Source organism: Nomascus leucogenys, chromosome 6, assembly GCF_006542625.1.
Source record: "Nomascus leucogenys isolate Asia chromosome 6, Asia_NLE_v1, whole genome shotgun sequence".
NCBI classification, from domain to species: Eukaryota; Metazoa; Chordata; class Mammalia; order Primates; family Hylobatidae; genus Nomascus; species Nomascus leucogenys.
The window spans coordinates 4,601,183-4,626,175 of record NC_044386.1 but is presented as its reverse complement, the minus strand read 5'-3'; the positions used below and the strand labels follow the sequence as shown (position 1 = coordinate 4,626,175).

The window sequence follows — 24,993 nt, the reverse complement described above, 5'->3', positions numbered from 1 at the left end:
ATGTGAACAGCTTACAAGGGGCTTTCCCATTCATGATGTCAGCCTTATTAAGTGCATAGGAGGAGTTACCATGTGAATTTTACAGCTACATTGAGGTTCAGAGAGATTGAGCAATGAGCTCATGTTGACAAAGCTAATTGAGGAGCAAATACTAAAACCAGTGCTCTTGAGTACCACTTCCTTTCCTCATCTCCAAATTTGCCACTCAAGTAGACAGAATCAGTACATAATTCTGAGTTAGAAGGGATAAAAACTGGAACAGTTTTGTAACTGGTCACATACATAAAAGCTACTTGCCTCTACTTTAAGAATTTTTCGTTTTAAGGAGAGCAGCCAAGCACAGTTTGCCAATGGAAGTTATAGTAGGAGAGAAGATTTAAAGCATAATCTTTGAAACTCAGATTTGCCCACAAGTAGATCAAAGTTACGTAATGAAGACATTTCCTTTGGAAGAAGGAAAAAGCTCTCTGAGGTACAGAGAACTGGGCAAGATCCTGCATGAGGCCAGTAAGTGCTAGGCTGACGGATCTGCTGAGCAAAGTTCTATGCCTGGCTTCTTCTCCGAAAACAGGGCTCTTAGTTCATGTTAGCATGGGGCTACTTGACAAAGTTGGACCCAGATGTTGTGCTCCTCATTTGATAATTACATTCCAGCATTATTTTTGGCAAGTTTTTAACATGGAAAAGTGTGTAAAACATACACAATATAAAGCAATAAAAGTAAAATCATAAAGTTTGACTCAAAAACAAGTGAACTAAAAATTCTTCATGTATGAAAATAGATTTTATGGAGAATTTCTTGGAAAAGAGGCAGAATGTGAAAAACAAACAAAAATACAGCAGGTAAGTGTACATATCTATCCATGCACTTAAGCCCAGGATGAAGAGAGGCCAGAATTAGCAACCCTCTTGCATTTCCAAGTCCTTATGGAGATTATAGCCACCAAAGAAATATTTTATAAGAAATTCATGTTGGAAAGAGTAAAATCAATATGCTGGCAGCCAAGAGAATACTTCTCAACATGTGAAAGTCATATACAACCTGAATCCATGAAGCCAACGAAATCTATGATCCCATGTTGGCCAAGGGGCCCAAGTGCCACCACTATGTTGCTGATGGAATCAAAACAAGAATGAAGATTTTCTATTTGGAAGGTTGTGGAGACATTCTGGTGTCAGACTTCAGATGGCATAGGAGCCATGTGTGGTCAGAGGGGCAACTAAAGGAGCCAGCAGTCTATGGGGGTGCTTGGAGCACTCTAGGCTGTCTACATGAACCCTGCTAATCAATCTTACCCAGGCCCTCGGGCAGAGCTCTCCCTCTTCCATACTATGATGCTTTCACATGTTAACTTAGTCCTGGTCACTGGGCCATTTGTGAGAGTCACAGAACTTAATGCATTTATATAAAACAAGAACTGTCATTTGTAATAGTGTAAGCATATCCTTTTTTTTTTTTAATCCTGAATACTTGTGAATCTTTTGCTTTTCCTACATGGGGCATTACAAGACAGAGATGATCAGTCTAGAATGTCTGAAGCACTGTCAGCTGGCCCCAGATGTCTATTTGTGGGAACCATGGTTTGTATCTTGGAAGAGCCATTTAACATCCTGAGACTTCATTGTCCAAATAAAGATTTCAACCATTCATTTGTCATATGGAATGAATTTTGAGGCCCACCATTTTTCTCTTAACATCCCAACATTTTATTATTGATGTAATCTATTTTCATACTTATAGCCCCAGTTTACTTCTTTAAATTGCTATGTAATATTCCATTCTGTGAATATCAATTATTTTATCTGTGTAACCTTTCCAATGACTATAGTAGGATGGAAGTGGAAGTGGCACCACTCACCATCACCCCTAGCAATCCACTAGCAAAATTTTCCTCCCTGTTCTGCAACATTATGTTCTGCTGGCCTAGAGGTCTTGGTTCCAGAAGAAGGAACGCTGCCACCAGGAGACACAACAAGGATTCCATTAAACTGGAAGTTAAGATTGCCGCCTGGACACTTTGGGCTCCTCCTGCCTCTAAGTCAACAGGCTAAGAAGGGAGTTACAGTGTTGGCTGGGGTGACTGACCCGGACTATCAAGACAAAATCAGTCTACTACTCCACAACGGAAGTAAGGAAGAGTATGCGTGGAATACAGGAGATCCTTTAGGGCATCTCTTAGTATTACCGTGCCCTGTGATTAAGGTCAATGGAAAAGTACAACAGCCCAATCCAGGTAGGACTATAAATGGTCCAGACCCTTCAGGCATGAAGGTTTGGGTCACCCCACCAGGTAAAAAACACTGCCTGCTGAGGTGCTTGCTGAAGGAAAAGGGAATACAGAATGGGTAGTAGAAGAAGGTAGTCATTAATACCAGCTACGACTGCATGACCAGTTGCAGAAACGAGGACTGTAATTGTCATGAGTATTTCCTCCTTATTTCGTTAAGAACCTGTTTGTGTATGTATAAACTTGTACTAAAAATATCTTTATTTCGTTTCTTTTTTCCTTTATTATGTGACATAAGATTTATTGACTCATATCAGAATTTAAGTGTTATTAACTTTATGTAATAGCATTTAGGTTAAGGATTAATGTGCTTCTGGTTGTATGAAGAATAGCTGTATTATGTTAGATGTAATTATGACCTTATTATTGTCTTCATTTGAAGATTATGTCTGATTTCAGGAGATGTGTATGGGTTCAAGTTGACAAGGCGTGTACTTGTGATGGTTAATACTGAATGTCAACTTGATTGGATTGAAGGATGCAAAGTATTGATCCTGGGTGTGTCTGTGAGGGTGTTGCCAAAGGAGATTAACATTTGAGTCAATGGACTGGGAGAGGCCGAACCACCCTCAGTCTGTGTGGGCACAATCTTATCAGCTGCCAGTGCGGCTAGAATAAAGCAGGCAGAAGAAGGTGGAAGGAGCTGACTTTCTGAGTCTTCCAGCCTTCATCTTTCTCCCATGCTGGATGCTTCCTGCCCTCGAACATCAGACTCCATGTTCTTCAGCTTTTGGACACTTGGACATACACCAGTGGTTTGCCAGGAGCTCTAGGGCCTTCAGCCATAGGCTGAAGGCTGCACTGTTGGCTTCCCTACTTTTGAGGTTTTGGGACTCAGACTGGCTTCCTTGCTCCTCAACTTGAAGATCGCCTGTTGTGGGAATTCACCTTGTGATTGTGTGAGTCAATTCTCCTAATAAACTCCTCTTTCTATAAACCTATATCCTGTTAGTTCTGCCCCTTTAGAGAACGCTGACTAATACACCGTTTTGGGGAATTATCAACCCAGCACCTGGGATTGCAAAACCATAATATCTGATACCTCATATGTGCAAGTCTGGCAGGAAACACTGGTGGAGTTTTTCTTTAGTGTATTATTTATTCTTTATTTAGAGTGTTTATAAGTTCAACTGGAGTTAACTTCTCTTATCATGAAAACTTTAAAAGTATATTAGTTTCATTTATTAAAAAAAGAAAAAAAACCTATCACAGCACTTGGAAACCTATTTCCACTTCCTCTTTGGGCTCCTTTGAGGTAACTGACATGATGGTAAAGTGAGGAGATGAATGTGAAGGTCAAGTTCATGGGCTAAGGTCCTGTGCTGTGTATAGAGAGACAATGAGGAAGAGATAAGACTTTCATTTGCCTTTGAAATTCTGAGTTGCTAGTTATAGAAACTAATGTAAATCACACAATAATTTTGACTCAATATCCTCATTTGTATCTGAGAATAATTTCTTTCTTGACTGTTTTACACTTATGACTGTGAAAATCACATAAGATGACTTAGGTCAAACCATATAACAGCACAAAAAGTTAAGTAATTTAATATGATGGTATTGATAGTTACAATCTTCCCTAGAACTGTATACCTTTATATCATCATTTTTCTAGTAATTTAGATGGCCTTATTAGTAATAGGGGAAAAGTATTAAGGGAATTAGGGGAAGGGAAGGTGGAAAGGAAGAGAGGGAGAAGGCAGGAAAGGGCTCGTTCCACACTGTTGGTATCTCATCCACCAGCTGTCTTTATTCTAGAGCTCAATTACTCTTTTAGAAAGCAGCAGGTAATAATAGTTTTTATTGAAACCAAATGAATTACAGGTAGTGAGGGTAAAGCTGGTTTTGAGGGAGCTCCCAGATTATAGTCCCAGGGGTCGTAAGTAGAAAATCAACAGGGTTTTGTTAATATCTGACTATCAGAGAAAGAAACGGCTTTCCTCTGTACTCATACCCAACTCTTGAGTGACCAGATGTGTGTATGTGTGTGTGTGTGTGTGTGTGTGTTTTCCCCCACACCACCCCATTCCTCAACTTTCCAGAAACCAACTGGATGTTCTACAATTAAATTCAATTCTGACACTATCTATCTGGAGTTGATGTTGGATCCCATAAGATAAGGGCTCTGCTCACGTCACATGCCAATCACAATCCATGTTGCCCCTGGAGCTGCTATCCTTTCTTCTGACCAACTGGCTATAAATCAGAAGTTCCTATGACCCCCTTCTTGGGCTTGATCATTTGCTTTGATGGCTAACAGAACTCAGGGAAAAACTTACATTGCTGGTTTATTAGAAAGAATATGATCAAGAATACAGAGGAACAGCCAGATGAAAAGATGCATAGGGCAATGTCTGGAAGAGACCTAAGCACAGAGGCTTCTGTCTCCGTGGAGTTGGGATGCACCACCCACTTGGCATATAGATGTATTCTCCAGCACAGAAGCTCTCTGAACACTCCAGTTCAAAGATTTTATGGAGGCTTCACCACATAGGTGTGATCAATTATTAACTCAGTCTCCAGCCCCTCTCCCTTTCTCACAGGATAGGGGTGTGGGACTGAAAGTTCCAAGCTTCTAGCCATGGCTTTGTCTTTCTGGTGACAAGCCCCCATCCAGGAACACACTAAGCCATAGGAACAAAAGATGCTCCTATTGCTAGAAAATTCTATGGGATTAGGGGCTATATGTCAAGAACTTTCGTCAGTGAACAAATATTGGAACAGAAGATGCACATAGCATTTCTGTCACTCAAAAATTACAAGGATTTTAATTGCTGTGTGCCAGAAACCAGGGGCAGAGATCAAATAAATATTTCTTATTATAAACCACAATATCCCAATACCACATAAAATAAAAGACTCATATAAATGCTAAGACTCTCAACATAACAATTCATCTCTGGGGAGAAAACTGGCAAGAATGAGGCATATAAATTCATATTAACAAACCCATCATTGAATTCAAAACAATAGCAGTGTAAAGAAAAGTGGCCACTAATTTCATTTTGAAATCACAATAAATTGGCTTGTCTATGCTTATAGGAATTACGTACAAGCAAAATCTGCAGCATCTTGCTGCCATCTCATCTAAAAATATATTTTAGTTTAACCAAGTCTCAGCATATAGTGTGAGGCCCCACCTTGCCTGACCAGGCACTACAGTGGACTGTGTCTAGAACTATGCCTGTGACGTTGTTACTTCCTTCCCATCTCCCACTATGTTACTTACCATCTATAAGCCTCAATTTCTGCACCTATAGAAAAGGAGTGGGGTAATATTTCTACCTATTTTTAGATTCCCTTGCAGCAGGATGAGCCACAGACAAGAACCCCTCAGACACCAAGTTGTGGAAGGAAAGGGCTTTATTCAGCTGGGAGCATCGGCAGGCTCACGTCTCCAAAAAACTGAGCTCCTTGAGTGAGCAGTTCCTGTCCCTTTTAAGGGCCTACAATTCTAAGGGGGTCTGCGTGAGAGGGTTGTGATTGATTGAGCAAGCAGTGGGTACGTGATTGGGGGCTGCATGCACCGGTAATCACAATGGAACAGAAAAGGACAGGGATTTTCACAATGCTTTTCCATACAATGTCCAGAATCTATAGATATCTTTAACTACGAGGCCCAGGGAGTGGTGCCAGGCTGTCTGCATGTGGATTTCATTTTTGCCTTTTAGTTTTTACTTCTTCTTTCTTTAGAGGCAAAAATTGGGCATAAGACAATGTGAGGGGTGGTTTCCTCCCTTTCTCTAAGAAAAAATAATTTGTCACATGCAAAGTTAACACACACGTGTTACAGTAGTGACTGTCCAGAGTGGCCACTGGAAGAAAGAAATCTTTCAGATTCCCCACGGAAACCATATAAAAATTACCATCCTCTTCCCTGGGTAAGATAATGGCATGTGGAGTCTGCCAGTCACCGGGACTCTCCAGAAATTAGGAAGGCCTATGGTCCGTGAGCCTTGGATGTGAAGGCACGAGATTGTGATTTTGGCGATCCTTATGGGCTGGTCAAGAAGTCTGTTCCAAAAGGAGAATTCCCAATAGGTTGTTAGACAAGTTTATCAATTATAGGATAAAAACAGAATGACAGCACAACGGGCATTTGGACTAAAGTTTTGGTTGTAGTTGCAAAATTCACTTAAAGGGAATTGTAATGGTTGAATTACAGATTTCAATGTATGTTAAGATGTGGTATTTTTAGGAGCAGCTCAAGTATAAGAAAAGCAGAAAACAAGCATCCAGTTGTGGGGCCTAGGGAATGTTTACTCTTCACCTTCTGAAGGTTCACTGAAAATCAAATGACAAAGCGAAGCTTAATAGGGGAAAAGAGGCATGCAAATTTATTTTAATGTGCTTAGCATGGGGGAGTCCCAGGAATATGGCCACTAAGTAACCCAATAGGATACGAATGCTTATGTATTCATCTTTGCAGGGGAAGGGAAGCTGAAAGGTGTAGGAGCAAATGATCTTCAAGGGGAATGAACGGACCCAGAAGACAGAAATTGTCTTGTGAATGATTCTTTTTGGGAATTAAATGGGACCTACAAACAGACAACAGTTTATAACAAAGTTTGAAGTTATTTTTTTAAAAAGCTAAGTTGACTAGCTTCAACCTCAGGAAAAATTTTTTCGTGATTCCAAGCCAGAAGGGTGGGAGAAAAATGGAAAACATTAGTCTGGAGGGTCAAACCCAGATATTGGAAGAAACTAAAAATTCAGGATTGCATTCCATATTTTTTTTTTAAAGACGAAAACTCAAAAACAAACTGACAAGGCTAGAATCAAACAGCCAAGTACAGTATAGTTTTTTATTTTTTCTGAAGCATGATTTTTCTTTTTCTAGTCTCCTCATTTTTACCAAAGATAATCACAGTAAGACCAATTTGTTTGCAAAATTAGTCTTTGTTCTGATTATATAAGTTCAGCAAGGATAGTGATTTATGATATAGAACCTTTCTAAATTGGGTTTGTTGAAACTTTTTCATAAGGAATCTCAAATCAAACCATTAGAAACTTCTCTAGAATAAGGAGCCAATCCAGGGATTTGACTCGCCCCAGACTGCCTGTTTAAGTTGGGTTAATTACTCTCTTCTTGAGGTCTTCCAAATATCTTGAGTTTCCTAGGCCTGTCAGAAAATGACATTATTTACTCAACTATGGTGTCAGGAATCTTGTGAGGAAACTGCGTAGAAAAGGTGCCAGGCCAGTCTTTCCAGGAGGCTTTTTTATTGGTTCTATGAAAGTTAACCTCAATCCCTCAAAGCGGTCTGTTCACATATGAAAATACGATATTCCATTCAAATCTGTGGTAAAATAACCAGTGTTACTAATTGTGTCCTGTCACAAAAGAAAGCAGATTCATATTGAATTTATGCAAATAACTGTAGTGTCATAAAAAATATCCGTGAATAGCTTCTAAATTCTGGAGGGGTCAGGTAGAAAGAAACATAAATGTTTTGATTCTATTTACAAAAGTAAACCAAATTGATGCAAGTAATAGATAACTTTTAAAAAAAAGTTGTACAAACTCTGGAAAACAAAGCATGAGAAAGAATCAGAACAAGTCTTAGAAGAGCCAATTAGGGGAGATATTAAGCTTTCCAAAAGGCCAATGATGTTCTAGTTAACAAGGCTCAGAGAAAATTTGTCTAGTTGACTAAGACATTCCCACTGAAGACATAGTATTTAAAAGAGATCACAAAAGAATAAGAGCTCTTAATTAAGCTGACATTTGACTGTAGAGCTCTAAAAAATTCTTTTAAATATACAAGTAGAAAACCTTCTGTCACACAAGCAGCTGGCCTTCGCTGGAGCCAAAGGAATGGCAGCTGTGAGCGCAATGTTCCCCCACCCAGCCCCCTGTCTGGGAGAATCCCAGCTTATCAGTTCACCAATTCAAATACCAGAGGTGGTGGGAGGCATGTCTCTTCTGCCCATTAGAGGAAGAAAAATAAATGAGAAAAAAGATACTATCACACTCTAGATATAAACCAAAGCTTTAAACCAGAGGTAAACCTAAACAAATGACTTAAAACCAAAACAAATAAGCACATGTGATACTAAAACCAAGAAGCCCTTTATGGGGTTAACCAAGGTCTCTAAAAAGGAAGCAAAAGCTGCAGCCTTTTCAAGAGCCAGACCCCTCACAATGATGGCTGAAAGAAGGGAAGGTTTGCCTGTGGCAAATGGGGAGCGACCCACTTCTCTGGCCATATTCTCCAGGGCTCTCACCTTTTTGGTTGGCTACCTGTACTGAAAAACCCAACAAGCTTCTACACTGATAGATTGAAAATTCAAAGAGACAAACAGTAAAACAAATAGAAAATCAAAAGCTATCAGTGGGGGAAGAAAGAATGATAACAAATGGGTACCCCAAAGTCAAAGAACATACAGATAATTTAAACTAATTCTCATAAATATTTTCTTTTTATCCTGTGAGTTAAAGGGCTTACATTTCCAAGGGACTGGCCCCCTGCAAGGGAATCAGGGAATTGAACCACATTCAGGCTACAGCAGTGTAAGTGCCCAATTTTAACCACTGGTCTAAGGGTGGGTGCCTTTTTTTACAAAAACCTCAGGGAATCCAAAGAAGACAGTCGGAACATTCAAGGATTTTAACTCTTGTTTTAGGTTAGATTTTTGTTCTTCTGTTTTGTCAAGAGAATTTCCAAGGCTAGTCGTGACGTTATTATGCATCTTTCCTTTAACTTGATCCTTCGGTAAATATAAAAAAAGGCCTTGCTTGGAATGAGAGATTTCTAAAACATTTTTAAAATATAGGCGTCTTCTAATGCAAATAATTTATCTTCTGGCCACAGATGATTAGACCTTCCAGTGGTGTACTTATTTCAATAATGACTCAGTCTAACAAGCCTCTTTATGGAAAGACCAGGAGGTCAACTTCCAGGCTTAGGATATGTTTTTACTGCATAAACAAGAGGCATTCCTGGAGACACCACAGAAGAGGCCGTCCTTATGATCCTCAAAAATTCACTTTCAGAGGTAGGTTAGGAAAGCAAAAGGACTTTGCTGCCCTGGGCGGTTAAGGATGGTGAAGTGTGAGTGATGCCTCTGGTCTCAGAATCACATGGATGCAGGGGCATGTGGAGGTGACTCCAGTAACAGGCCTGCTAACCTAGGCTGCCAGGCGGGCACTTCTGGGACTGGACTTTTCCAGTACTAGACAGACAATAGAGATGGAACTTATTAAGACAAACCCTCCTGAGAGCTCGGCACATTCAGAACAAAGAGAGTGCTGCTTAAAATTTTACATGTCTTGAGATTCCCAGTCCTTTCAGAATGGTCACTAGATGTAATCTGAAGTCATGCTCCCAGTTGGCAGAGACAAGGGGGAGAATCTTCCCACTTGGTTACAAAAGACAGGTTCTCAGGGTATAAATCAAGATGAAGCGGAACCTTATCAGGTTTTCCTAAGTTACCCCTCTTTACAACAAAATGACGCAAGAAGACAAAGACAGAAGAAAAACAAAGACTATTTCTGGAAGGAAAAGGATCAGACCATATAAATATTCACACCACAAGTATACCAGAGTTGCTACCCCTAAGCCTAGCCATACAATGCTTTTCTCTCATTAATCTTAAATTTGGAAGGGAAAAAGGGATGTGTAGTGATGACATTTCACAGAGAGAGAGATTTCATAGAGAGACTGGGAGTAGTGAGAACTTATCATCTTCATCTTTTTTTTTTTTTTTTTTCTGGTTGTCATATCCTGGGTTCCCTTGACTGTGGCTTCCAGAAGAGCAGAGTGTTTTGGGTCTACCATGTTCACGGTGCCAAATCTGTAGGAGTGAAGGGAAAGATTCCCCTTTACCCTCTAAAGGTTGGCTGAAAATCAACCCAAAAAGGCAGATTAATAGGAAAAAAAGTCTGTATTAGTCTGTTCTCATGCTGCTAATAAAGATATATCCTGGACTAGGTAATTTACAAAGGAAAGAGGTTTAATTGACTCACAGTTCAGCATGGCTGGGGAGGCCTCAGGAAACTTACAATCATGGTGGAGGGGGAAGCAATACATCCTTCTTCACATGGCAGCAGCAAGGAGAAGTGCTGAGCAAAGGAGGAAAAGTCCCTTATAAAACCATCAGATCTTGTGAGAACTCATTCAGTATCATGAGGACAGCATGGGAGTAACTTAACTGCCCCAGGATTCAATTACCTTTCACCAGGTCCTTCCTGCCACATGTGGGGATTATAGAAACTACAATTCAAGATGAGATTTGGGTGCGGACACAGCCAAATCATGTCCAGGAGGTACAAACTTATTTTAATGTGCATAGCATGGAGAAATCACAGGAACATGGTTACCCAATAACCCAATGGGGTATGGATTCGTATATGCACTTCATCATAAAAAAGGGGAGATAGGGGTGTAGGAGCAAATGACCTTTGGGGAGAATGAATGGACCCATGAGGCAGACATTATCTTGTGAACAATTATTTTTGGGTGAATGAGACCCATGAAAAGAAAAAGTCTCTCTGGGATCCGGGTGTGGTATTTAATTTTCAATCTCTTCTTCTGTGACACGAGTTTTAATCTTCTCTGATTAGGCCAGGCGCGGTGGCTCACAACTGTAATCCCAGCACTTTGAGAGGCCTAGGTGGGTGGATCACGAAGGTCAGGAGATAGAGACCATCCTGGCTAACACGGTGAAATCCCATCTCTACTAAAAATATAAAAAACTAGCCAGGCGTGGTGCTGAGTGCCTGTAGTCCCAGCTACTCGGGAGGCTGAGGCAGGAGAATGGCCTGAACCCGGGAGGCGGAGCTTGCAGTGAGCCGAGATTGCAGCACTGCCCTCCAGCCTGGGCGACAGAGCGAGACTCCATCTCAAAAAAAAAAAAAAAAAAAAAATTAAAAAAAACTTCTGTGGTTAATGAAATTTCAGGGAAGGCAATTGTGTTTCTCTCTGACATGTCTGATTTCTCAGTAGATAAGGACATTTCAGAGAACAGTTTTGTCCTGTGCTTTGGGAGAGTCAGAGGATTGAGAGGTGATGGTGTGATGGTGTAGGGGAGTGAAGGACTGACAGATCTTGTGACTTTTACTTTTTTAGTTCACACATATTTTGAAGTGAAATAGTCTAGTTTCCTACACAGTCATGGCTCCCAATAACCCAGAAACATAAAAAGAACTTGTAGCACAAGATAAATGTCACCTCTGTGAACACTTGAAGAATCTACTCATGTCATAAGATGAATGAATATGGCTGAGCTGGCCTAGTATCTTCCAGTAGGGGCTTTCCTTTGTTGCTGAGTGATAAGACCCCTTGTTTTTTATTCTAAGTTGAGCACAGGGAACCATCCTGAATAAAGGCTACATTTTCCAGTTTTTGCTGAAGCTTGTTGATGTCAAGAGATCAGTTCTAGCTAGCAGAATATAAGCAGAGCAGAAACAGGTAATGTCCTTGGAGGAAGAGTGCTCTTTTCTGCCTGCTTCCTGCTGGCTGGAAATAGATATAATGGCTGGTGCACTAGTGACAATCTTGGACAATGAAGTGGTATTTGCGTGTGGAGTGCTGAGGATCAGGAGCCTCCGATAATCCTGCGAAGTCCATCCCGCAGCCTTCCACCACCTGGCCAGCTTTCGTGAAAAAGAAATGCATATCAGTTTCGTTTAACCCAAGTCTAATACTCCTAGGGACAGAAGGAGTGATTAACTCTCCTATATGTGACTTCCAGGTTAGAAGACTAAAACTCAGTGCCAGAATGACTCACAGTTATCTATAAAACCAGAGAGAATAAAATAATAGATATTTTAGGACACAAAGGGGACGATAATTTCCTAAAATGACAGAAGGAATTAATGTTTACTTTTTCAAGCCTAGTTAATAGTTGAAGTAAGAGCAATATGTTTTTTCTTTATTTATATTGGTATTCACATGTTAACTGTTCCCATGTTAATGAATTGATGTGTTTCTTACAGTTTGTCACCATAATAGGGTAGCTGTTTTGAATGTTATTACTTTGCTCCATATCAGTATACTAACTACCATCGTTTTTCCTTGGGCATCAAGAACTGAAAAATGAATGTCCAGCTTGTAGATTTAAGTGTCCAAGTCCCACTGCACATTGCCAATTTTCCTACTGGGTTTTACATGAAGCCCTGCAGGCACATGGGAGTGAAACTGAGGACATAAGACGGTCAAGATGTGATGGAGCAAACTGGTCTCCCTTTTGCATGATGAGCAGTGATGGATGCTGTGAAATAACATCCTACCTGACCCAGAGCTGATGGGACAATGCCTGGGTGATCAGCGTTGCTCAAACCACCTCGCCACCTCGGTTAATTGTTCACTCTTTACGTAACTTATTTCTGACCCCAAGTGGTATTTCTAGTGTTGCAGTGACCAGGCTCATCACTGAGTAACTGGGGTTAACACAATACACTGCTGTAGTGTCTCGAATTCTTTCTGAGCCTCCCTGCTATGTATTATCCTGGGACTTCAATTTCCCTCCCACCGAGGGATTCCCCCTTCATCCAGACAGAGTGAACTCCTTAGCTCCCGGGGTGGTGGAGTCACACTGAGGATCTTGCCTGAGGTATGGTCACAGACCAGCTCACCCTGTGCTAAAAGTGGAGGTTGTGGCAATCTTGCTTGAACAGGTATAGTAGCTCTCCCTACACAAACACACACAGATACACAGCCATTGTGGGGAGAGACGGAGAGAAAAAGAGAGAGACAATGTTCCCCATATTCCCTAGGGTGTTGGCAATTTTTTTTTTTTTGAGACAGGTTCTCATTCTGTCACCCAGACTAGAGTACAGTGGCGCAATCACAGCTCACTGCAGCCTTGACCTCTTGGGCTCAAGCGATCCTCCAACTTCAGCCTCCAGAGTAGCTGGGACTACAGATGTGTGCCAGCACATCTGGCTAATTTTTGTATTTTTTGTAGCCATGTTGCCCAGGCTGTGCTCAATTTTTTTTTTTTTTTTTTTTTTTGAGACAGAGTCTGGCTCTGTCACCCAGGCTGGAGTGCAGTGGCACCATCTCGGCTCACTGCAAGCTCCGCCTCCCAGGTTCACGCCATTCTCCTGCCTCAGCCTCCTGAGTAGCTGGGACTACAGGCGCCCGCCACCATGCCCAGCTAATTTTTTTGTATTTTTAGTAGAGACAGGGTTTCACTACGTTGGCCAGGATGGTCTCGAACTCCTGACCTCGTGACTCGCCCACCTCGGCCTCCTGAAGTGCTAGGATTACAGGCTTGAGCCACCACGCCCAGCCTCAATTTTTTTTTTTTAAAGGTAAACTGTTGAGAGCATATCTGACACTCTGGCTTATAAACATAATTTTCTAAAGCATCGACTTTTTCCAAAGTTGAAAATACTGAAGCAGCTTGTCCAAAGGCAACATTGTAAATAAATACTGAAAAATAAACAGAAGTGACCAGCATGGTTGCGACGTCACCCACAGCAGCTCCTGTTCGGTGATTAAAGGTTCAGTGGCCCTGCCTCCTGTACGTACAACTTCCTGCTCATTGCATGGGTAGAAAAGCTCAATCTGAGGCCCCCAGCCTGTATGCCAGCATCTCCTCAGAGCCAGCAAGGCCTGGAGCACGTGTGGGGCAATGGCAGTGAACGGAAGAGCAGCGATGTGCGAAGTTCAAGTTCTCCCCTCTTTCCCACGAGGTCCACTGCTGGTGTGTTCTCTTCTCCCTATGAGGTTACTCCAGGCAGGTTAGGAGCAACCCTAGTAATCCAGAGAATCTTAAAGTCAGGCCTGGCTACATTGCTCCTAAGTGTACCAAGAAGACAACACCCTCCATTCTGATGATCAATTCCTGGAGATGGTGTTTATTGACTCTTTAATCACCACCAATCCCCCTTCAAAGGAGATACTGTCAGAGGCATTCGAACCAGAGTGACTCCATCTTGAATGAAGTGTGGACAAATGAGGCTGGGCTTGCTGGGCTTCATTCCCAGGAGTTTGGCATTCCCAGCCTCTAGATGTTTACACTTAAGAGAACAGATTAATAATGTTTACTAAACAGACCCACGCCCAGGAATGGCCTAGTATTCTGATAGCTTGAGAACAAAAGCATTCCTAATTTTGCTTTAAAGATAACAATATCAATTCTTGCAAAATATCGTAATTAATGAAAATTAATCTTTTATCACAAACCTTGTAGTAGAGCACATCGCCCATGAATTTTTTTTATCCTGTATATAAACAAGCATTATACCTAGGGTGGTTGCCTTCCTCCTCTTATTTTCAGGAATACCCTGTTCTACCTATGGAGTAGCCATTCTTCCTTCTCTTACTTTCCTTATAAACTTGTTTTTTCTTTATTCTACGGATTCGCCTCAAATTCTTTCTTGCATGAGATCCAAGATCCCTCTTTTGGGGTCTGGATTAGGACCCTTTCTGTAATAATACTGTTATTACCCCCACCTACAGATGAGGATGAATTGTGACACAGAGGTGTTAAGTGGTGGCCACAGCTGGAGAGCACCAGGCCAGGCTGGGGTTGGATGGGTTCTCCTGGCTTCGGAGTCTCTACTGTCATCAAGCATCCCCTGAAGGATGCTCCTGTCTTCCCCAGGGACCCTGCTCAGGTTCTCAGAGTTTTGTGTCCTATTTTATTCAAGGGTTTTGCTTGTCCATGGCTGTGGAGGACACGCTTGCTATTGACAGCTAGGGGTCATCACGCTCAAGAGAGGACTATCTTCATCACACTGTTTTGGCCAGGATTTAAAAATTTACCGCTTTCACGATGATTCTCCACCCGCTCTGTGCCCCTGGAACACCAGCTTTCTGTGCATGAATATCCTAACCTGCTGGGGGGAAGCCATCACTGGCACAGGCTGCCTTTTGAGGTTAAGAAGGTCCTTAACAATGAATCCTTATGCTAAGCACATGGCTTATGCTTGCTTTCCCCCCACCCCCACACTAGGGAATGAGGAAATGCAAGGGAATCACCTCGTTTATGCTCTGGTTTCCTTTCAGTGCATTAAAGAATGCCCTTAGGCTGACAAAGCATTAACAGTCAGCAAATGTTTGTTTCATGGTTGCACATTTCTTTTGTCAAACACCCAATTTCCTCTCTACCATTTTTGATCAAGGCTCACTCTTGTCTTGGGGGTAACTTGAAAAGTGAGTAATCAGGATTTTAGTTAACATAGCCAAAGTCACAGGCGCATGATATAAATGCTGATTTTGCCCCTGGGATGCCCTTGCGGTTAGCTTTTGACTGCTCTGCATGTGACCAAGCTGTGCTGTGTGCCTTTTCATTGTGTTTCACATGCCTTTTGGGGTTTGTTTATCACAGATGAAAAAGAACAAAGACAAAAACAAAACTATTTTGGTGCTTTAACACATCATGATCGGTAACCAGGTTCTACTCTGCACAAGAAAACTTTCTAGGATCGCACCCTCCCAAACGGCTTGCTAACAGTTGTTTCTTGATCAAAGGTATCTGTGATCAGACAAGTTCCAGAAATGCAAGATTGGACCGAGCAAGGTGGGTTTCTTGGAGCAGAATAGTCCTACATTTATTCTGCTGGGGAATCTGTGGCTCATTGTAAGGGAAGTACAGCACTGGGCAGCACAGGCTTAACAGATAGAGGAGAGCTTTCCTGAGGGTCATTGCAAGGGATCAGTATCTGTTAAGATATTATTTAGGAAATGATTTACTCGATTTAGGATTCTAAAGGTGAATTGCTGTGGCTTCTGCTTGCAAACTTTCACGTATTCTAGCTAGGCATACATAAACCAAAAATGAAATTCTAAGCCACCCAGCCAACAGAAAGGACCTCCCTTTTGGCCAAGGGAATCCCAAAGAAACTTTAAAAACCAATTCAGGTCATGATGGAAAAGGCAGCCAGATATGCATTGTTATGCCCTCCTCCCTTTAGGAATGTAGGCATAACGGATCAGCATTAATGCTAAAATGGAGATTTTAAGACTGATAAAATGTACTCTTTGTAACAATAAGATACTGAATTCAAATTCCAACCTGACTCTGGTATAGCATCGCATGGCAGAGAATAGATCTTGAAGGAAATCAAAGTATTTTACCCCACTATATATTAATATTTCTTTGACATATTTTGGAAGGGCTCTGCACAGCCTTCTCTTGTGAGGGAAATTTGCATTTTGTAGAGAATGTTCTTCCTTTACTAGATCTTTTCCACAGAGTTTGACACCTTTTAAGGTTGGAAAGAGACATTTACCATATATTCTCTCTGAAGTCGGCTACCTGGAGGCTTCATCTACATGACAAGAACATCAGCTTCTACAACTTCCCTTATTTTAAGGCAAGTATGTCTTTCTGCTGACTACAAAGCTTTCAGCAAAGCTTAACTCTTTCAACCAATTGCCAATCAGAAAATCTTTAAATCCAGCCTATGACCTATCAGCCGCCTTGCTTCTAGATGTTCTGCCTTTCCAGGCTAACTAAATGTATAACTTACAGGTATCAATGTATGTCTTTGCCTGTAACTTCTGCCTCCTGAAAAAGTGTAGAATCAAGCTGTAACCTGACCACCTTGGCGTGTCCTCAGGACCTCTTAAGGCTGTGTCCTGGGCCATGGTCACTCATATTTGGCTCAGAATAAACCTCTTCAAGTATTTCACAGAGTTTAGCTTTTTTTTTCATTAATACATGTAAGACAAAGTGAAAAATTAAGTAAATTAGCTACAACATTATGCATTTACATCTGGAAAGTTCCAAAGGTGTGGTGGGTGATGGAAGGATTCATGAAAGAGGTGCCTAGGACAAGCAGCATGCCATTTAACAAATGCTTTCATGTTGCTCCCCTTGGATAAGTACTGCTCTTTCTCTTTACAAACTAAAGTTTATAAACTAAAGTTCTGCTCACATGGATACTAGAAAACATTTTCTACAAGCAGCCTTGCAACTCATTTGATGGTGTATATGACCATCATATATATATATGTACACATATATGTACACAAACACACATATACATAAATATGCACATATATACATATATACATGTATATACATATATACCTATATGCATATGTACACAAACACACACATATGCATAACTGGCAAATGGATGCCCATTTTTTTCTGAGGATAATGAGACATAATTTGTACATTGTGAAAAGAAAAGAATGAACAACTAGATATTGTGCTTTAAAGTTAATTTTGAATCATGATGTAATTCTTCTCCTATATTATCTGCCTATTCATAAATAAATGTACTAACTGCCTCTGAACTGTGCACTTAAAATGGTTACACTTTAAACTGTTTAATTCTATACTATGTGTAATTTACTTCAACAAAAACAAATCAGCAGAGGCTGGATGTATCCACAAATATTTATTGTCTCACCAATCAAAACGGAAATGGTATACTTTGCAAATAATAGGATTTATTTGACATACGATAGTTTTGCCAGAGTTCTCTATTTGTTAAAATAATTTTAAGTAATTTGTTTTCACTTATGAAGCTAATGTAAAAAAAATTATGGCATCTTACCAAAAATCCATAACTCCAAGCTAATCATGAGAAGACATTAAATAAATCCAAATTGAGGAATATTCAACGAAACACCTGACAAGCAATCTTCAAAACTGTCAAATACAAGGAAAGACTGAGAAGCTGCCACAATCAGAGGAGATGAAGGTAACACGAATAAATGCAACTTGAAGAACTGGCCGGGCCCTGGCACTCCTTGGGCTTCGTGCCCAGGACACCACCCTGGTGATGTGGAATCCTGCATTGGACAGAAGGGTGCTAATCCCAGCACTTTGGGAGGCCGAAGCAGGTGGATCACGAGGTCAGGAGATCGAGACCATCCTGGCTAACATGGTGAAACCCCGTCTCTACTAAAAATACAAAAAACTAGCTGGGAGTGGTGCCGGGCGCCTGTAGTGCCAGCTACTCGGAAGGCTGAGGCAGGAGACTGCCGTGAACCCAGGAGGCGGAGCTTGCAGTGAGCCAAGATTGCGCCACTGCACTCCAGCCTGGGCGACAGAGTGAGACTCTATCTCAAAAAAAAAAAAAAAAAAAAAAAAAAAGAACAAAAAAAAGAAGGGTGCTGTTCTGTGGAAAGACTGCTGAAGTCTGAATGAAGCCTGGAATTTAGTTACTAGCACTGCACTCATATTTTTTTTTTACTTTTAATAAATATGCAACAATAAATTATATGTTGGGGTAAGAGAACCCTCTCTCTCCCCTGTTGAGGTTTGATATTTGAATCTGAGAAATGAACTGAAATAGACTGATTAATAGGAGATAAGACACAAATTTATTAGGTGCATGGAGAGATCACAATACCTAACAACCCAATGAGACTTATATAACCTTTTTCACAGGGGAAAGGGAAGTAGGGGTTGTAGGCACTGTTAGAAGAAAAGTAAATGACTTTTAGGGGAGATGAATGGGCTTGAAGAACCGACAAATGCCTGGGACAGAGTCTATCTGGGCTCTGGGTGTGGTGTCCACTCTAGTCTCTTCTCCCGTGGGTTAATCGTCATTGTTTTATGAAATTATAAGAAGCAGGCTCTGGACAACTGCATTCCTTCCAGAGGAACTTCCCTTAGTTTGGGAAGTGAACCTCAGATAAGGTCCCTTGCCTGTACTTCTGAAGTGGCAGAGGGACAAGAGTCTTGCACAGGGGCATCATAGAGACCTTGGTTCTGGGGCTGCTCCTTTAGTTCAAAGAGGCCAGCAGGTCAAAGCACCATACTTTGAGGCATTGTCTTCTGAACCCCAACGTACGTAAACTGATAACATTAGAGGTAGCTGGGTGGAAGATATCTGGAAACTCTCTGTAGTATCTTTGCAACTCTTCTATAAATTTAACATTATTTCAATGTGAAAAATTTTAAAGTAAGACAATAATGAGATTGAGAATTTTTAAAAGTTTCAAAAGTTTATAAATAAATGGGACTCAATCATCTAGAAATTCAGGTAATTTTATTTAGGTTATCTAGAAATTGAATGCTTCTGTCAACCTCAACTTAATTGGTTGGTTGTATGTCAACTGAAATAGATGAAAGTTTCAGCCCCTTCCATCTTTGGTTGTATGTCTAGGGGAGGTTCATTAACCTCTTGGTGCTTCGGTTCCTCATCTGAGAAGCAAGGTATTTTAGTGAGTTCTGGCTGTCATAACAAAACCCTATAGGCTGTGGACTTCAACAACTGAAATGCATTTTCTCAGAGTTCTGGAGGCTGGAAGTCTGAGATCAGGGTGCCAGCTTGGTTGGTTTCTGGTGAGGGCTCTTCCTGGCTTCCTAACAGCCACCTTCTTGCTTATGGGTCTTTCTTGCTTGTGGGAAGGGACAGGATGAGCGCTCCAAAGTCTCATCTTATAAGGGCACTAATTCTGTCATGTGCACCTGTATTTAATCCGTTTTCACACTGCTATAAAGAACCACCTGAAACTGGGTAATTTATGAAGAAAAAAGGTTTAACGGACTCGTAGTTCTGCAGGCTTAACAGGAAGCATGACTGGGAGGCCCTAGGAAACTTACAATCATGGTGGAAGGTGAAGGGGAAGCAAGCACCTTCTTCATATGGCAGCAGGAGAGAAAGAGTGGGAAGTGCCATACACTTTTAAACCATCAGATCTCATGAGAACTCACTATCATGAGAATAGCAAGGGGGAAATTCGCCCCCATGATCCAATCACCTCCCACCAGGTCCGTCCTCCAGTTGGACATGAGATTTGGGCAGGGACACAAACCTAAACGTATCAGAATCCCACTCTTGGGACCCCATGTAAACATGATTATCTCCCAGGCTCCAACCTCCCAATACCATCACATTGGAGATTGGGGGTTTAATTTATGCATTTCAGGGGGACACAATTAAGTCCTTTGCGTGGGGACCTGCATACCAACAAGGCAACTTGTTTCTCCTGAGTGACATTATGTTTACAAGGTTCTGTGAAGTTGCTGCCACATGACTGCCCTTCACTGAGCACCAGTACTGTTGTGTGGCTGTCAATGTGATTCCCCAGAACCTCTGTGGATATGGACAGTGATTCATGGATTTAGTTCAGCATCTCCCTAACAACAAAAGGGTAAGATATTTAACTACACCAAAAAGTGACAGATGACATCACTGTCAGAAATAGATAAAAACTCTTTGACTCTTAATTTTTTATTTTTTTTCCCGAGACGGGTCTTGCTCTGTCGTCCAGGCTGAAGTGCAGTGGTGCTATCTCAGCTCACTGCAAGCTCCGCCTCCTGGGTTCACGGCATTCTCCTGCCTCAGCCTCCCGAGTAGCTGGGACTACAGGCACCCGCCACCATGCCCAGCTAATTTTTTTGTATTTTTAGTAGAGACGGGGTTTCACCGTGTTAGCCAGGATGGTCTCGATCTCCTGACCTCATGATCCCCCCACCTCAGCCTCCCAAAGTGCTGGGATTACAGGCGTGAGCCACCATGCCCAGCCTGACTCTTAATTTAATCCAGATCATTTACTTGACACAAGTAACTTCACATTCACCAGGAGCAAAGGGGGATTAAAAATCCATCCACGCCAGAGTGATAAGCTCAGGCAGTGCAGGATAGGGGACAATAATGCCACGTTAGAAAGGAGGACGACACAGCAAAGAAGGCAGAAGGCAGGACCTCCATCCACACAACAGTGATGGCAGCAATGCCACCAGAATAGAAGAGGAAGGTGTTGGGGGAACCCTCTCCGTGGAAGGGCATTAGAACTGAATCCTGAAAGATCTGGATCTGAGGGACTCACCGGAATAAAAGGGGACAAGGAAAACGCAAAGAATACAAAACAGTCTGGAGGCCTGTCCCCAGAGATTTCAGGCTGGAAACAAATCTGACTGGGTTGTTCTATAGGTACACCTCTCTGCATTTCTTTGTACATGGTAAAACACTTGGGAACACAAAGCCAGCCAGCAGGACCATCACCACCACTTTATTTTGACTGAGCCCCAGCTCCAGAGAAGAAGCTTAGAGCCAGGGCATCTTCCTCTGGAGACACCCTCTCACTGGCCTCCTCTGTTCCCTGAGCTGTGCATGAAGAAAGGGCTGTAACCAGGAAGTGAGTTTTTGTCCAAAAGGGTTGAATTTCAATGGGTCAAGACTTGGATGTCACAGTGCGTGATGGTTAATATTGAGTATCAATTTGATTGGATTGAAAGATGTAAAGTATTGTTCATGGGTGTGTCTGTGAGGGTGTTGCCAAAGGAGATTAAAATTTGAGTCAGTGGACTGGGAGAGACAGACCCACCTTCAATCTGTGTGGGCACAATCTAATCAGCTGCCAGTATGGCCAGAATAAAAGTAGGCAGAAGAACATGGAAAGACTAGACTGGTTTAGTCTCACAGCCTATATCTTTCTCCTGTGCTGGATGCTTCCTGCCCATGAACGTGAGACTCCAATTTCTTCAGCTTTGGGACTCTTGGGCCTTCAACCACAGACTGAAGGTTGTACTGTTGGCTTCCCTAGTTTTGAGGTTCTGGGACTTGGATTGACTTCTTTGCCCTTCAGCTGCAGGCAGCCTATTGTGGGACCTCACCTTGTGATTGTGTGAATCAATACTCCTTAGTAAATTCCTCTTTATAGATACATCTATCTTGTTATACATCTATCCTATTAGTTCTATTCCTCTAGAGAACCCTGATCAATACACAGTGCCATATGCAGCTTTTATTCCAATGATGTTAAACCTGAGAAAGAGGCCACACGGTGGTTCTCCTCTGTGCTCCTTGGAGGAGAAGTCCACTTGCCTTCCTGGTGACGGACAGGCTGTGAGGTTCCTGTTTCATTGTCAGTCATCATTTTTCCACCCCAAACTCGACAACAGATCGGGACACTCAGAAGCTCAGAGAAGTGTGCACGTTTCTGCATTGCTGGACAGCTCAATGCTCATGCCCCTGGAGCTCTCCAAGGTTGACCTTCATGTCTTGCAGGAAGGACATTTCAGCCAGCCTGCGTCCCCCACAAAGCAGAGCCTGGGGTGAGAAGTAGGTGCCAGTCCTTCATAAGGTGGTGAGGGTGGAGGAGAAGGGAGGTGAGACAAGAACACAGTGAAGCAGAAGTAGTGTGATGTCCAGCATTGCCTCTGCTCCAGGAGCCCCCAGGAGACCCAGCAGCCTCTCAGCAGGTGGCCCTATGGTCCATAGGACTTCTCCAGTAGAGCTGAAGGGAAGGATCGCATCTCAGAAAATTCTGAAGAGGGAGGGAGGGGGTCTTTGATCTACCTTGCTTCCTCCTACCTCCCTTCACCTTAGAAGAGCTGCCTTATAGGCACTTCCAGGTGTCCCCTCCATTCCTGGGCAGCAGGGAGCTAGGCCAATGTCCTGGGTCATGGAATTGTGTCAGTGTCAAGAAGGAGGTTGCCCAGACACAGGCAGAACACAGAGCTTGAGGGAGAGAGAAAGAAGGGTCGGAGGAGGCTGAGAAGGGTTGCAGAGCCAAGCTCTCAAAATGGCCCTAGAAGTGTTTTATCTTTCTTCGTCTTTGGCATTTTAAGAAATGGTCATTCAGGCATGACACAGCAGGGCTGGGCCAGAATATTCAGCTCACCGAAACACATGTTCGGTTGTTGTTCTACATAAAGGATGTGAGGTAATGAATAATTCTTGAAGTTTGGTGGAGAATTTGGCCACATTTTAAAGGCACTGGAAAGAAAAACATTGTTTCTGCATGTTAGTGAAAGAGTAGTGAAGGGCACAGCGGGGCAGTGAGGCTCAGGGGTAAGAAGCTGCCAGGCAAACAGGATCTCTGAAGAGGATGCAAGGTCTTGATTATATGGGATGATGCTGGGGATTCTGAGGTGGAACCTGCTCCTTTTTAAGTACCACCTTAGTGTCACCAAAGGAATATGGCTATGAGTGGGTTGAATAACATTTGGATACACAATCTGAATGTCTTAGTACAGTTTGCCAGGTCTAAGAGAGAGTATGTTTTCATTTTAATAATAGCTTTCGGGTTCTCATTTCTCTCTGGTGGTGTTATTTATTTCCCTTAGGCTCCTGGTTTAAAATGAAGGGTTCATGGATTGGTCTGATATCAAATCACTAACACAGCAGACACCAAAGTGAAAAGAGAGTCCCAGGAAGGGCAACAAGCCCAGTGATTTTGCCTTTTTGATGATTCTCATAAATCCAAGCATTATGCTAAAATTAAAATGGCAACCTCAAAATCAGGCACAGTGGTAATCTAGAAGCAAAGTTAGTACATTGCTAGAGAAAATAAAGAGAGAAATTAGACACAAAAGCCCGTTTAGACTGACAAAGGATGGAGAGGGAGAATTCAGAGGAAACAAAGGGAAATTATACATTGTACACACACACACTTAGGATCGGGGACTACAAGGTCACACTGTTACCATGAAAAGCAGACTGTTAAGTTTTATGATGCTGGGAGACAAACGCCTTCCAAGAAAAAGTAAAAAATCCCGCTAGGTTTATACAATCCCAGCCAGCAAAGTTTATGCTTTCAGAAAAATGTGTCTGAAAACAGGGGATTACAATACAAACCCTTGTGTACCACCCCCTCCTGCCCTGGGGTTCCAAGACAGCTTTCACAGATAGACATAGGAGATATTGAGCTCGAATTCTGCAGTGGAAGGGGGTTTCTTTGCCTCTGGTGGAATTCCTTTCCCTCTGAAATGCCCTTATTCTCAAGGACAATTTTCTTTCTCCGTGGTTTATTGTCTGAGTAAGCCTTTATTGTAGGCAAGGAATCTTTGGCTACACTGAGCAGTGCCAGGAACAGTCAACAATAAACAAATAGTCATAACATTCAGCAGCATGTCAGTTATTGGAATGCAAAAGATAATCGTGGAGCAGGCTGAGGGGGCTTTGCACTTCTCTCCCTCCAGCCCCGGAGATTGCTTGCAAGTTTTCCTTCACGTTTTAAAAATATTGGAGCTGCTCCTTAAGTATTTTAATGGCCTTTTGCTCCCTCACATTCACTTCGACCCAGATTTCTGACTTAGCTCTAACAGGACACAAAACTGTCATCTCTACCCAGCACTTGCTATGTCTACTCATAGTCCTGTTGTTTAAGTTTATTGCCTATTTTTTAGCTGGTATTCTGCATGTATCTATTTGTGTTTATGATATGGTCAACTCATAGATTTTGCTCTCTCATGCTTTGTGTCTATGCTTCTCTGCCAGGCAGCAAACCCTGCAATTTGCTTTTGAATCCTACAACTGAGTACTTGGATGGATGGGGTGGTTGCAGGATGCCTTTGAAGGTTACATGTGAAGGTGGAACCACCGTGGCATGGAAGCTTCGCAGATGTCGCTGTCTCCGTGGATCAATTGCAAACACAAAGACCTGATGAGCAGAGAAATCCCATCTTAGAAAAAAAGAGAGAGCTGAGTCTACAGAGCCGTTACTTAGAAGTCTAAGACTTTATAATCAATTGTGAAATGTGGAATCTAATAGAAATTTAACTTCCATCTCCATTATGTTAGGGTTAATAAAAAAGGGGCATATATGAGTAGTCTTTAAAAATTCCTTCTCGTGACTCCAGTTAAATAGGCTGAAATTAATTCGTTTAATATGCCTTTCCACATTCTATGTTAGTCATTAGTCATTTTATTCTTTGAATTATCACATACACAACATTCAATACTATTTTTTTTTTTTTTTTGAGACGGAGTCTTGCCCTGTTGCCCAGGCTGGAGTGCAGTGGCACGATCTTGGCTCATTGCAAGCTCCACCTCCCGGGTTCATGCCATTCTCCTGCCTCAGCCTCCCAAGTAGCTGGGACTACAGGTGGGTGC

General features: G+C 42.0%; 1 long non-coding RNA gene across 1 annotated transcript; it reads left to right on the top strand.

Annotated features, from left to right (window-relative positions):
* Positions 1–15,656: 15,656 nt before the first annotated feature.
* LOC115835371 lies at positions 15,657–24,702 on the top strand. Its single transcript, XR_004030337.1, has 2 exons — positions 15,657–15,764; positions 24,379–24,702. It is a non-coding gene; the product is annotated as an uncharacterized LOC115835371 (long non-coding RNA).
* The last annotated feature ends 291 nt before the right edge of the window (positions 24,703–24,993 follow it).